The sequence below is a fragment of the Protopterus annectens genome, chromosome 8.part0, assembly GCF_019279795.1.
Source record: "Protopterus annectens isolate FY-2018-M chromosome 8.part0, PAN1.0, whole genome shotgun sequence".
Taxonomy (NCBI): Eukaryota; Metazoa; Chordata; order Ceratodontiformes; family Protopteridae; genus Protopterus; species Protopterus annectens.
In genome coordinates this window covers 1,772,746,896-1,772,763,141 of record NC_056741.1, presented here as the reverse complement: position 1 = coordinate 1,772,763,141, position 16,246 = coordinate 1,772,746,896, and the positions used below count along the sequence as shown (strand labels likewise).

General features: G+C 39.2%; 1 protein-coding gene across 1 annotated transcript in view; it reads right to left on the bottom strand.

The window, feature by feature from the left end:
* LOC122809630 (cytochrome P450 2D26-like) overlaps positions 1-16,246 on the bottom strand; it is an 844,591-nt gene that overhangs the window by 93,293 nt on the left and 735,052 nt on the right. The gene's annotated exons all lie outside the window — the stretch shown is intronic.

Genomic DNA, 16,246 nt, shown 5'->3' with positions numbered 1-16,246 from the left:
ATTTCCCACCACAGACAGAAAATTCTTGATGTTCTCACATTGTTTTCTTGAGCTATTTTGCAGTATTTTTCTGAATGATCCACATATGTAAGTAATGTGCACAAACATGAAGTCGTATTTCATCAGTATTTTTTTGTGCAGCTTCCGTCTGACAATAGTATATCCAGAGTTTATTTCATTCTTCTGTATACCTATGTGACACTATGAATTATAATGTCTCTAGTGTAATATTTCACAGATATTATGCAAGGTTTACTATTGGTTGAGCTATACCATATTACAGCAGTGTTCTTAATGAATTCTTATTTTACTCTAGACTGGCCTTGTTCATAAATTATATTATTCTGCCATTTTTACAAATATGTAGATGCTGATGTAATTAATATTGTGTTTATAAATTCTATGTTTTTTTTATATTATGTGCTGATATATTTTTACATCTTTATATTTTTTCTTCTTAATTTTTCACCTCCATTCACCACCCAGTCCATATCTGTCAGCTGGTTTCCTGTACCACCATCAGATCTCTTCAAATAAACCAGTGGCTTTTAAACAGATAATCAAAGATGTGCTATTTGCTGGTTCAGCCCAAAACTCCTTAGGGATTTTTCCGTGTGGCAAAATTCCTACAGCTTGTGAGTAAGGACCATATAGGGAACAGTAGGCAGGGTGAGGGGAGAAATTGCACTGGGGTGATCAGTTGTATTCCCTAGTAAAGTCAGTGATACATAATGACATCTGCATGGAAAGTGCATGAATCTACCCACCTACAAAAGGACAATGTGGAACTCCACTAAGAATGTTTTATCCTATAAGACTCTTTGGTATCTGCTTTCCTCCAGATGTTGTACAGGCAGCAATCCTTTAAATACCCTCCTTCCGGGATAATAGTACTGGTAATGGGCCACATTATCATATACTTACCAAATATGCATCCAGTAACCAGAGTACATTAATCATCATCGTAATAATGATCATAATCATTTAATCAAATGTCAATGAATAAATAAATCAATGTTTGCAAAATCGAGTCCCTTTCATATTTCTATTTATGTTATTTTGCTTACTTTGGAGACTTCTCCTTGGGACTCTACTGAAAATGACACTTACTACATGAACATTTCAACTTAAAAAATTTAAATATACATATTATATAGCTATAGGATCATAGGAGGTTACTAGGCTAATGGACCCAGGGCCTTTACAAGCCTAGCCAAGTTCAACCTTGTTCCAAAGGTTGTCTGGTTCAAGCATACACTAAAATGAGCACCTATTGCCCCAGTCTAAGAGGGACATAGGTGGAACCCCTAGGTGAATTTCCAGATACCCATCCAATAGTTCAAATTGTGCTTAAATAGGGTCAATGAGGGGCTTTGTTTAACATGAATAGGAAGCTTGTTCCAAAGGTAGGGCAACCTATGTGAGACAAATCTGTCTCTCCAGCAAGTTTTGTTGATGTCACATACCAGATTAAGGTCCTTTGAGTGAGTGACCCATGTGCCATTTGACTTGCAAATGTGCAGCATTTCCATCAAAGCTGAGTCAGAGATTGCTCTATATGCTAGGCACAGGTCACCTTTGAGCAGTCTGTATGACACAGAGTAAAGTGACAATGATTTCAGTCGGTCTGCATAAGACACTTCTTGAAGACCATGAATTTTCTTTGTAAGGAACCTTTGTAGTCTCTCGCTAATTGCTGCAAGGTGATTGGAAAGGTACATAACAAAGGGAGTGTTGTACTCTATTACTGGCCTGATGAGGGAAGAGTACGGGGGGGGGGGTTATAACCTGTTTTGTTCTGAGGGCAATACCCTTACTTATGAGATGAGCAATACAAAATGCAACTCTGGAGACATGGTGAGCAAAGTTAAGGTTGCTGCCAACCTGTGTGCCCAGATCTCTTACCACTGACTGTGTGCTTAGATTATTGCTATTGATGTGGTAGTTTACAAGAACATCACCCTTGCTGAAGGGGGTGATAAGGCATTTTTTTTTGCATTAAGGTTAAGACCATGACTTTGGCACTAGTCTGCGTAAAACCTTCTTGCAGGATGTTGACATCATTAGGGGTTTCAATGATCACTCCCATTTTGCAGTCATCAGCAAACTTTAGTTTTAGCCTACACTTCTGAGAAGTAGATTCGAGACAGTAGGTGTCCCAGAACTGATCCCTGTGGAACACCACTGGTCACAGGTCTGCTGGAAGAGGTGGAGACCCCCATTTTGACTGTATCAGTACTATCAGTGAGTCAGTTTGCAACCCACCTGACAATATATGGGTTGATACCCTGCTGGGTGAGTCTATTAATAATGCCTGGGGGTGGGGATTGTGTCAAATGCCTTGGCTAAGTGTAGGTAGGCAGTATGCATAGATTTGCCCTCATCTAGAGCTTCGGTGACTGTCTCAAAGAAGTCCAACAAGTTTAACAGGCATGATCTCCCCTTGACAAATCGAAACTGGGTGGGTCAAGCATTTGAAAATTTCCTATATCTTTGTTAATAAGGTCCATAATGATCTGTTCCATGGCCTTGCAGATAAGGCTGGTCAAGCTAATGGGTTTATAGTTCCCACTGTCTGTGGATGCACCTCCTTTGTGCAAAGGGATGACAGCAGCTGTTTTCCATTCCACTGAGATGAAGTCAATGCTTAGGCTCTGATTTAAAAGTATGCTTAATGGTGATACTAATTCCTGTTTTAACCCATGTAGAACACAGCCCTGGATGTTGTCTGGTCCCATAGAGGCTGCGTTTTTGGCCTTGGAGAGGGCATTTAAAACCTGCTCCTTAGAGTTCAAGTTGGAGGACAGGTGTTTGGGATGCTTCGGGGTACATGTGGTGGTGACAGGGGAGTGAAGTTTTCACTGAACCTGTCAGTCAGCAGGTTTGCTATATCCACAGGTTCTATATATGTAGTAACATTAACTATGAGTTCAGCACAAATCTGGGCCTTACCATTATGGTTACTGATGTAACTAAAGAATGCCTTGAAGTTATCCTTAGTTAGGAAAGCTAATTTGGATTCATAGTTAGCTTTGGAGGACTTCACTAGGAGTCTTATTTGATTGTTTATGTTCAGGAGGGACTGTTTCCAGTTTTGAGACAGTTCCTTCCTGCTCTTAGACAGTAATTTCTTTCTCCTGTTATATAGCCTATTAATGGCAGCTGACAATCAGGCATGTTTGTTTTTCCTTGAAGATCTTGCTTTGATTCTATTAGGTACTGCAGAGTCAATACAATTGTACAGGTGCTTGCATAAAGCATTGGTGGATAACTCAGCATAGGTATCTGTTCCATTAGTGAGGGGAGGGGCTATGAAGCTATTTATGCTGTCATATAAAAGGATGTAATTGGCCTTTGAGAAGTTTTTTAGTCTAGTTGTTGCTATGGGGGGCTCTTGTGTTATAGTTACTTGTACTGAGACTGGTCTGTGGTCAGATCTCACCAAGGATGGTCACACACTGGGGTTGTTGAGCACCAGGTCCAGGATGCTTCAGCCCCCTGGTAGGTGTGTCAACCAGCTGTCTAGGGCATTGGAGTTAATGAAGTCCAGGAACATTTGGACAAGTGAGTTAGAACAAGTATAATCTTTCAAAGGCCCTGGGCCAGTGGAAACTATGGCCCAAAATGCAGAATCCTTTACAAAAGCATTCTATGGACACCTACAGGAATGCATGGAGCATGCTATCCCAAATAAAACCAAGACTCACTCCTCCAAAGGCAGGAGACCTGTCTGGTGGACCCCGGCCATAAATAAGCTATATAACAGGAGGAGAAAGCTACTACATGATAGAGCAAAATCCCAAAAAGGGAAGGCGTCTCTGATCAGTACTAGCAAGAAACTACAATCCCTCATAAAATCATCTACGGCAAACTTCGAAAGAAAAATTGCACAAGACACTAAGGAAAATCACAAGGCCTTCTTTAGTTATGTCAGGAACCTGGGAGGCAACTCCCAGATATGCTCTGAGTTAGTGCAAAATGACAAAAAATACACTGAACCCACAGACATTGCTAACATCCTGGCAGAAAGGTTCAGTGCAAACTTCTCCCCCCCCTTCCCCTCCAAAAGAGCAAATGTCTATCCTAACAGAATGTAGCCTCCCTGTGATCACAGATGCACAGGTGAAAGCTGCCCTCTCCAAAGCAAAAAACACTGCATCAATCGGACCAGACGGTGTCCTGGGCTGTGTCTTACATGTGCTCCAAGAAGAACTAAACCCTCACTTAAAGACACTGTTCAATCTCAGCCTTACTACAGGATATGTACCAAAGGAATGGCATACAGCAACAGTGGTCCAACTCCACAAAGGTGGTGCCACAATGGACCCCGGAAACTATCACGCTAAAAGCCTGACCAGCCTGGTTTGCAAGGCTATGGAGTGCATCATAATGGAAATCATAAACAAGGATATTGGGAACCTCTAGACACTGGATCCTACCCAATTCGGCTTTGTTAAGGGCAGATCTTGTCTCTTGAACCTGGTCGACTTCTTTGAAACTGTTACCAAAGCATAGATGAAGGGAAGGTTGTCCACACAGCCTACCTGAACCTTGAAAAAGCCTTCAACACAATACCCCACTCGGGCATCATAAATAAGCTCACCAGCTTAAATATCAACCCCTGTGTCACAAGATGGGTTGCAAACTGGCTTAGGGATAGAACCCACATGGTCAGAATTGCAGGTGCCATGTCAGACTCTAAACCAGTTACAAGTGACATCCCACAGGGCTCAGTCCTGGGACCTCTCTTGTTTGGTATATATTTCTCCGAGGTACAGGCTAACATGGATGGACTATGGCTGACAAAGTTCGCAGACGACTGCAAACTGGGTGCCATAATTGACTCTCCGGCTGACATGAGCATCCTCCAAAAGGGTCTCACAGAGACGGATAACTGGTGCCAGAGCCATGGCCTAAAGCTAAATGCCAAAAAGTGCATTGTCATCCCCTTTGGGAAAAGCAAAGTGCCCACAAATTACCACATAGGTGGTAATCCATTAAGTATGGAAGAAGTAATTAGGGACCTGGGGACCAAAGTAGATAGTAATCTCTCCTTTGACAATCACGTTGCCAAAGTAGTTAGAAAGACCTTCTATATAGCCCACCTTATCATGAAAGGGTTCGCATCTAGATCAAGAGAGGTCATTGTGCCCCTCTACGCATCACTTATGAGACCCATAATTGAATACAATGCCCCATTTGGGATGTACCTTACCCGACACCTGCAGCAACTGGAAAGACCCCAAAAGTACCTCACCAAGATGATCAAGGGATGCAAACAGATACCCTATGCACTTCGGCTAAAGAAACTCCAGCTCTACTCAGCTGTGTACCGCCTACTCAGAGGCTATCTGTGTCTGACATATAAAGCCATGTCCAACTCAGAATTAATGGACATGCTCCACCTCAAGAAATCCAAGTCCCTTAGAGCCACACGCTCCAGGGACTTGAACCTCAGCACAGAAATAAAAAGGACATGCTGGAGGGACAGATTCATATCCCAGAGGCTCCCCTCACTCTGGAACAAAATCCCAATCCATATTAGGCAGAGCCCCTCACTGACCCTATTCAAGAGAAATCTTGACAAGTGGATGGGAGACCATACGTTTACCCCTGGGATCTCTTCTGTGTTCTTGCTAGACAGAGGTATAGTAAACTAATCTTAATATTGCTACCTTCTGTGATCTACTATACAGAGACACAGTCAACTAATCTAAAAGGTTGGTGAAAGCCAAACACACTCTGGCTAGGCTTATAAGTGCCCTAGGGCAGATAGCCTAGTATCAACCTATGTACCTATGAACCTATAATTTACCCAGTCTATGGATGGGTAATTAAAGTCACCCAATACCACAGTGTTTGGTTGTATCTTGATTGACTCAAGTAGATCCAAAAAGGTTTAGTGGATATCCTGATTCAAGGAGGGGGTCCTATAGCTGACAATGACCTGAAGAGGGGTCTTACCTACAGTCAATTGCACCTTAAATAATTCAAGGAATCAAGCTATTTAACCAATCTGGAAGTGTATTTATCTTTAATGAATACTGGTGCACCGCCTCCTTTAGTTATCATGCCTTCAGTTTGTGGTCTGAACGTGTGGAAGGAAGTGTAACCGGGTATAGCTGGGGTGCTGTCCACAGCCTTAAACCAGGTCTCAGTGACTCCATAAATGTCAGTATCTTCCAGAGTGAGGACTGCTTCCAACTGCAGTTTCTGGTTTAGAATCCTAGCATGGTGCAGCACAACCTTAAGGTTGATTTTAGCGGGTATTTTTGCATCAGTAATTATGTTCTTGTGACATTGCCTAAAAAAGGCACTATGGGGATGGCAAGAACCTTAACCAGTAACTGAAATCCCAGGGGTGACAGATGAAGACCATCTCTGGCAAATCATTGAGGCCTATTGGCCCTATCATCCCAGGTTGACAGATACTAGATCCCCTTTGAATGACACTATAAACTAAGCCAATTGTTGAAGCCAATCAGTTTTTGTTTGTATCATCCTAGGTGGTGGTAAAATGTTGGTTAAGGCTAGACATACCTGCCTGAGACACATAATCTGAGAGCTCAGTCATGTCTCTCTTCATGTAGTCCAGTGAGGTACATCTCAGGTCATTCACACTAACATGGAATATGACAGAATCATAACAGTGCCTGTTGGTGAGAGACTTGAGTGCATGTGTGATGTGGTGGATCCTGGCACCTGATAGCTGACTGTGACCTTTTACTTACCCAACCTGGTGAGAGGGACATCTGTGTGTTTCACAAGTGAGTTGCCTATGACTAAGTTGTTTGTTTTTGTGTTATGCCTTAGGGGCTTGACTGGTGAGGTATTGGTGTGTGATATATTGTGTACTATGTTCTGCAGAGGATTTATTATGTAAAGCGTGCTAGTGTTTGTGTTTGGGAGGTCTCTGATGTTTAGGTAAGCTTCTTGTAAGGACCTCTGCATATGCAGGTTTATGTCATGCTGGTTTGATGGGTGAAGGAGGTGCATTGTACTTATATGCACTCTATGGTTCATACCTTATAGAGAAATGTCAGCATGATATATCAGTGAATGTAGTGATTGATGCCTTGTTGAATTTGTGCACTGATGAATGAAGGAGATCGATGCCCTTAGAAAGGTGGAACATTCTGATGTGGCAATTCTATATATGTGTAAATGATTTCATACAGCATCCAGTTTGATGGAATATTTCATTAATGCAATATTTTACTTGTGTAAATGGTTTATTTTTACAAATGACTATACTGCATAATGAAGTGATGGACAGTTAATATATACTATATGGCTACCTAAATTTTGCAGTATGCGTTTAGACACGGAACAAGTTGAATATGTATCGTAATTCATTGAACAGCTCTATGGGGTCAGACCTGTTATTTTAAGGGGATGAATTGGTATATTTTTAGTGAGTAGTTGTTTTATTTTTATGAAAATAATGCATGGTTAGAGTAAACATGGATGCTATATTTAAAAAAAATAGATGTTATACTGCTTTAAGATGTATTGTGGTTTACGTAGTTACGTCACCACTCTTTTTGAAAGTGTTTGAATTTGGAGATGGCAGTGTGCAGATAATTATAAGCACCTGTGAGTATGTTTTTAAATAGTGAGCATTGATGAAATGCCGTTTATTGTTTTGTGTCTATGGTCTGAGGAAGCCACTTAGATAGTGGTGAAAGTGCTAACTGTAATAAAGCAGTTTGTTCATTTTTATCTTACGGAGTCATTTGTTTATGAGAGATAGAACTGTGCTTCATTCCAATGTGATTTTTTTTGCTTATTGTCGGGCTACTTGATATTGTGCAAAACAGTCATTCGTTTGTCCGTTTGGTAATTTGTGTCATTTTTATTATTGGTTTTTGATTACCGATGGAAGTATGGCTGAAAGTTCTATCCGAGACACAATAGAATTGGATTATAATCCGTTGGAACCAGTAAGAGTGCAGAAGCATGCTGGATTAATGAAGGTATTAACCACAGAGAATAATTTTCTGTTGATGGACTATACTAGTGAAGCTGATGTGATAAATAAGGATATACCGAGTTATGATGCTAACCGAATGCGTACAATATTGCATGGAATCGAAGATGATTTATACAAGTTGAAACAGTTGGAGCTTCAGAGATATCATTTTGAAGCATGTCTGCATTTCTGTATAGTGCCTCGTGTCCTTAGAGTATTGAAGATGCCAACCTATGGCACACACTACCCTGATTTACTGGCCAGGTGGCAGGACATTAACCAGGAGACAAGTATGAGCTATATGAAGCTCATGAATTACTATTTTAGACCCGAAGAAGAACAATTAAGGGAGAAGGTGGATAGAGATCATGAGGTTCTATATAAGGAATTTCCTGTGGAAATAGTGCATTGTGTGTTGAGGAGAATGATTGACAATGTTTCAGCCTATGAATGGAGGTTGGTGATGCAGAAGAGAAAGAACTTAGAGAGTTTGCGGACGTCTGCACAGGCCATGCATTTTCATGGCCTTGGACTGATAATTCCAATCAACCATTATCAGCAGTTGGAGGTGTAGAGGTGAGAGAATTATGTAATGATGTCATTAGTGAGAATGAGAGAGCATCTACATCTAAACAGAGTGTGTTTCCCCATGTAGCATTGGGAGAGGCATAAATAGTCACTAGCACACAGGCCATGACCCATATTCCTGCATCTAATATAAATAGTTAACCAGCGGATATGACGAATGAGATACAACCAGCACAGGGGTAGTGCATAGGAATGTTAAAGCTGAAGCTTCATCACAGGTTTTTATGAAACTTCCCCTGCCTATTCGACAAGAGAGAGGGAGAGACCAGCAGAGGTCGAGGAGTCATGTGAGTATGCAGAGGAAGGAATAGTTTCAGTCAGAGGACTATCCCACTATAAAGAAGATGTGGAATCAGACGGGTCACTAGTCTGGAATATATCCAAAAGGACTATGACCAAGGAAGAAGTGTCAGTCATCAATAAAAGATTATCGTTTATACCAGCACAGAGTTCTGATTTATCATATACTTTAACTGACTTGAAATTGTTTGCTAGAAGCATTATGCTTAGAATGTGTGCTTCTGATTTACCGGTAGGATCTAATGCTAATTGTTCTAATGTTAACAATTGTCATAGGAAATATAATAGTTTCATAACGATAAATTTTCCTATATTGGATGCACTCATTAAAATATGTGAGGATGAAATATATGATACATTGCAGCAAGAGCCAAGGGGTAGTATATACCATAATATGACTAGGAATTAAAGTATAGCATTGAGGTCACTACAAGCTGACAATCAGATAGTGATACGCCCAGCAGACAAAGGTGGCCTGACAGTCATAATGGATAAGGAATTCTATGTAGAATCTATGAAGAATATGTTGGCTGATCGAAACACATATAGGATGCTTAATTATAGACAAGTGGAGAGTATGATAAGAGACATATGGTTAAGGTTGAACGACTGCCTCACTTCACATAATATTACATTTGAGTTTAAAAATTATTTGGAAGTTAATCACCCTGTTGTTCCATTGTTGCAAAGTATGCCTAAAGTTTATAAGGATCCAGTCAATCCACCCTTCAGACCCACTGTGGCGGGGAGGGGTTGGATGACTGAACCCTTTTCTTTATTTGTTGAGAGACACATTAGACCAGTCTTTAACCAGATTGAAGTAGTCCTGAGGGATACTAAACAGTTGTTACAGGATTTATATTTGTTCTCTGATAATATGAATACAACTAGAGATTTCTCATTTTTGACACAATATAGTTTCTCTCTTTATGGTCATACCTAATGAGCAAGGTTTGGAGTATTTGAAAAGATTCTTAGTAACAAATAGTCACTATGACAACCCACTAATAGATCTTATATGCTACTTGATGAGGTTAATAGGTGAGAATAATGTTTTTGTGTTTGGGCATGCCTACTACCTGCAGTGTGACGGCATAGCTATGGGCACTAGTTGTGCTAATAGCTACGCCAATGTAGTGCTAGTAACATGGGAGATGGAATGTGTGTTCGATAGTAGGTTGTTTAAGGAGAATGTTTTGTTATACTGTCGATTTGCGGATGACGTGCTTATCATTTGGTCAGGTGATATAGGTGCAGCCAACCAGTTTGTAGAACAATTATAAAATAGTACAGAGTTCTTGAAATTTACATCACATTATTCAAGTGAACAGGTTGAGTATTTGGATGTTAGGATAGTTAAATCGGGTGACAGGAAGATTAGTACAAGGGTATATAGAAAAGAATACTACAGGAACACTCTCCTGCATAGATCTAGCATGCACCCTAGGCATATCTTTAATAATTTGATTAAATGTCAAGTGATGCATGTCTCAAGACTGAAAAAATGTAGATAGTGGGTTTGAGCAGGAACTGGTTATGCTGGGTGATAGTTTAGCTCAGGGGGGCTATGATAGAAAATATATTGAGAACACATTCAAGGAAGTGAATGGGATGAGGACAGGGAGTGCTCGATCATATTTCTCACGCAGATCCTCAGAGAGTAGTGTGGATCAGACCAGGAATAATAATGATAGAAGGAAGTGCATGTATCATTAGCATATACAATGGATGTTTGGAAGATCAGGGAGGTAATAGGTAGACATTAGTCTCTATTGATGACTAATGATAGAATCAGAAAGATAGTTGATGAAAGACCTAGATTCTGCTATAAGAATAGGAAGAACCTGAAACGTATGCTCTGCTACCCTAAAATGGGAGATGTGATGGATATTAGGAGTGTGACTACTTCTTGTGGCCATTGTAATCAATGTACTAGCATTAGTAGCAGGGATAGATTTATCCACCCAGACACTGGGAAATATTATAAGTTGAAAGTAGAAGCCAGGTGCGACACAAAAAATGTGATTTACTTGGCCTACTGTGATTGCTGCTCCCATTTTTATGTAGGGATGACGAATCGCATCTTATGTGAAAGGATAAGAGAGCATAATAATAGCATCAGACTCCAGGATGGTCTGAGTGCCCTGTTCAGGTATACACAGAGGACCACCCAGAGACATGTGTTTTTGTTCACAGTTTTAGAAAGGACTGATATGAGCATTAGAATGGGGAATATAAAGAATAGGACTGAAAGGTCTGAACTTAGATGGATTCAGAAACAGAGAGCAGATAAAGGACATGGTCTTAATGGTAAAATTTACATTAAGCCAGTTTTGGATGCCAGGGGTATACCCAGATCATAAATGTATGCTGCATTAGATTACTGTATCAGTGAAGTGGATGCATGAGTGTATCTGTAGTCTGATAGATAATCAAGCAATACAGTGCAAGCAGCATGATGAATTGCTGGCCAGTGATATAGTTCAACTTTATTTGTGTAGGGAAGTTGGTTGACGCTTTGTGTTGGCACCCTATCTAATACTGATTAAATTAGTTGGGTGTAGTTCTAATATTGTTTTACTCCCTATATATAATCCAAGTTGACTAACATAGTTTGAGCTATTGACTCCCTGCAGATGTGATGCTCTGCCCATCTTTTTTATATGTATACGTTGGATGTAATATCATATGATTTGTAGTTGTGAATAAGGTATGATTCTGATTGGTGTATGTAATTATGAATTTATTAATTGTGAATGTGTCAAGGTTGTATGTATGCATTTTTTACATGAGTTATCAATGGTGGAGCTGCTATTAAACACTATGCATGCTTATTATCAGTTAGATCAAGTAGTCATCACTTGCTGCTAATATTTTTAGCATGGTTCGCGAAACATATGGATGCATTGTATTTAAGTTGTTAGATACATACTGTAAACGTGAAAATGGTGATGTAGTTTACTGAGTTCCCATTGATAGGGAGTAGTGATAATTGAAGTAATTATAAGTATATAATTCCATCTGTTGTATTATGTAGAATGCTTGGTTTACCATTGCTATGCCACTCGTTCTCATTCAACAGTATAGATGCATGTTTGTTTATGCATCTGGTATTTGCAAATGAGATTGGGTTGTATTGGTGTTGTATTTTATTCACCATGTTGCCTAAGGCGGATGTGTTATATGTAGAATTATGTTAGTATTAGTGCCTGTTAGTTGATGTTATATTGTGATCTAATATTGTTGGATGAATAGTATTCAGTCATCTAAATGCGTAACGCAAGCAAGTATAAATTATGGAGTATATTGGAATAGGAGCACCATGTTTATTATATGCATTGGCATGCACTTTCAATAGTCGAATGCTCGTGATTATGTGAGCGATTTAGTGGATAATACGGAACATCTAATGCTTATGTAGTAAGTGGTATTCATGGAGTAGATTGCAAGACTAACTTCATGGTTATTTTCTAGCGAAGGGATGCTCACTACTATGTGAGTACCTTTCCAATTATGGGTTAGGTTGTGGTATGTGCATTGTGCTTATATGCACTCTATGGTTCATACCTTATAGATTAATGTCAGCATGATATATCAGTGAATGTAGTGATTGATGCCTTGTTGAATTTGTGCACCGATGAATGAGGGAATTTTGAGATTGATGCCCTAAGAAAGGTGGAACATTCTGATGTGGCAATTCTATATATGTGTAAATGATTTCATACAGCATCCAATTTGATGGACTATTTCATTAATGCAATATTTTACTTGTGTAAATGGTTTATTTTTGAAAATGACTATACTGCATATTGAAGTGATGGACAGCTAATATATACTATATGGCTGCTTAAATATTGCAGTATGCGTTTAGACACGGAACAAGTTGAATATGTATTGTAATTCATTGAACAACTCTATGAGGTCAGATCTGTTATTTTAAGGGGATAAATTGGTATATTTTTAGTGAGTAGTTGTTTTATTTATATGAAAATAATGCATGGTTAGAGTAAACATGGATGCTATATTTTAAAAATAGGTGTTATACTGCTTTAAGATGTGTTGTGGTGTACGTAGTTATGACACCACTCTTTCTGAAAGTGTTTGAATTTGGAGATGGCAGTGTATGGATAATTATAAGCACCTGTGAGTATGTTTTTAAATAGTGAGCATTGATAAAATGTTGTTTATTGTTTTGTGTCTATGGTCTGAGGAAGCCACTTAGATAGTGATGAAAGTGCTAACCTTAATAAAGCAGTTTGTTCTTTTATAACTTTCAGATTCGTTTGTATATGAGAGATAGAACTGTGCTTCATTCCTATGTGATTCTTTTGCTTATTGTTGGGCTACTTGATATTGTGCAAAACAGTGGTCTGTTTGTCCGTTGGGTAATTTGTGTCGTTTTTATAATCTTAAGGTTGTTTTTAGAGGGTATTTTTACATCGGTAATTTTGTTCTTGTGACATTGCCTAAACAAGGCACTATGGGGATGGCAAGAACCTTAACCAGTAAACGAAATCCCAGGGGTGACAGATAAAGACCATCTCTGGCAAAGCATTAAGTTCTATTGACCATATCATCCCAGGTTGACAGATACTGGATTCCCCTTTGAATGACACTAGAAACTAAGCCAATTGTTGAAGCCAGTCATTTTTTTGTTTGTATCGAGGTATTATCCTAGGTGGAGGTAAAATGCTGCTTAAGGCTAGGGACATACCTGCCTGAGACACATAATCTGAGAGCTCAGTCATGTCTCTCTTCGTGTAGTCCAGTGAGGTACATCTCAGGGCATTCACACCAACATGGAATATGACAGAATCATAACAGTGCCTGTTGTTGAGAGACTTGAGTGCATGTGGGATGTGGCGGATCCTGGCACTTGATAGCTGACTGTGACCTTTTACTTACCCAACCTGGTGAGAGGGACATCTGTGTGTCTCACAAGTGAGTTGCCTATGACTAAGTTGTTTGTTTTTGTGTTTTGCCTTAGGGGCTTGACTGGTGAGATATTGGTGTGTGATATATTATGTGTACTATGTTCTGTAGAGGATGTATTATGTAAAGCATGCTTGTGTTTGTGTTTGGGAGGTCACTGATGTTTAGGTAAGCTTCTTGTAAGGACCTCTGCATATGTAGGTTTATGTCTTGCTGGTTTGATGGGTGAAGGAGGTGATGTGTGCATGCTGATGACCAGGTTAGTATCAGATGGACTGACTGGTGAGCGAGAGAGCCTGGATTATATGCTCTTACTAAAGATGCATCTCTCTCACACATAATGAATTTGTGTGGACTAGAACAAGTGGGTTGTCAGTGTACACAAGGAAATTGCTACATTACCTCAGGATGCCCATGTCAGCCAGGCTGGCTGGGGAAACTGTCGGAAATTGTTCATCCATAATGCTATGTAAGTTGATGTAGTCATAAAACAGAAAGAGAACAGGAAGGGACAGGTAAAGTAAAGGACAGAAGAAGTGGACAGATAATATGAAAGTCTAATGGGTAGGATCTGTGTTGGTATCTCAGAAGCTTTGCAGAATGTATCACCTGTCAGTGAGGGATAATCATGAGAACTCATCAATGGAGCACCTGCAGAGTACAAAAGGAAAATTTGCAGACAAAAGTGTTTGCATCTATAACCACCAATGGTGCACACTGCTGTAACACAGTAAGGTGGCTAGATCAAGGTATAAATCATTTATCTGCATACTTTTATCTGTTTTCATTTGCAGTGTGAATGCAAACTCACTGAGCCAAAAAAGCACAAAATACACAGCTATTATTGTTTTATTGCAGGCACATAAGTCTCTTCTACAACTCCATGGGGGGGGGGGGGGTATCCCTTATGTTCCCTTAATTGCATCTTTATTTTCTTATTTATCTTTTATTGACCATGTTAGTCATACTAAGCTGCTGTCTTCTTTTCAGGGGAGACTTCAAGTGATATTTATACTACCAGAGGAAATTTGGCCAAGGCATCAGGGAACTTTTCATACTCTTTCTGAGAGGTGCCATAAAATCTTTATTTCCACCTGTGCTACCACCATCTCAAGGAGATGGAACCTGAGTTTAACCTCTCATCTAAAGGACGGCATGCTCAAGAATGCAATAACCCCTCTCCATGTTGCACTGTAGTGTCAGTAATCCAATTACCTGGTGTGGGAATATAACTCTTAGCATTATGTACCAAAGGTGAGTGTGTAATCTGTTGTGCTACTGACAGAAACTCTGCTGTCACACACCTATGTAGAAAGAAGAAACCCCATGCAAGGGTGAAAGAAAATAGCCTCACAAACTGTGATGAGTCACCACAGGTGAGAAAGCCTTTTCTGAAATGGATCCAAATACTTTTTATCCACTCTCAATAGAAGCCAGACATCAAAGTACTCTAAAAACATTCAAAGCAAAGTTTAAAAAATGTTGATTACCAAGTCTAAATGGTCATGCTTTCAAGACAATGAATAATTGTGTGCCTCCTGCATAAGCCAATATATCATTTCCACATAAAACCTAATTTGTTTTACAAAACTGATGGCATTTTCAATGGTACCCTTTATTCTTTAAAATGTCTGCTTCAAATTGTATTCTCTAATGAGACAGGCTGTGTCATATCATCTCTGGTCATGACTGAAAAGGGTCTGTTAGCCAGTCCACCTACCTGGTTGTCAAATTATAAGTAAATAAATGACACAGTTAAATAACAAAACATTAAATAATGTTGGGGGCTTGTAACTTTGAGAAAACATGATAGTGATGATAACTGGTGGCAGACAATAACTGACTAGGACAACCTATGAGATCATCATTTGGATATCTAGACACAAACTGATATATATATATATATATATATATATATATATATATATATATATATGTATATATATATATATATATATATATATATATATATATATATATATATATATATATATATATATATATATATATATATATATATATATATATATATATATGTATATATATATATATATATATATATATATATCAGTCTGTGTCTCTTTCGGCTTTTCCCAGTTAGGGGTCACCGCAGTGGAACTCCGGTCTGCTAATAATTGGTAGTGGATTTTTACGTACCGGGCTACCAGCCCTGACGCACAACCTTCAATGAAGGCACGCCCCATTCACGTATGCCTCCACACAGAAGACGCTCTAGCTGAGAATCGAACGGGACAACATCTTGCTATGAGGCGACAACGCTACCGCAGCACCACCACTAATATATATATATATATATATATATATATATATATATATATATATCTACATATATACATAGTACTTCTTGACCAGACCCAGCTAAGAAGGCCAAGACATGTCTATAACTTGTAAACAATAGCTAATTGACCTTTCTGCATTTTTAAAGAGCAATGT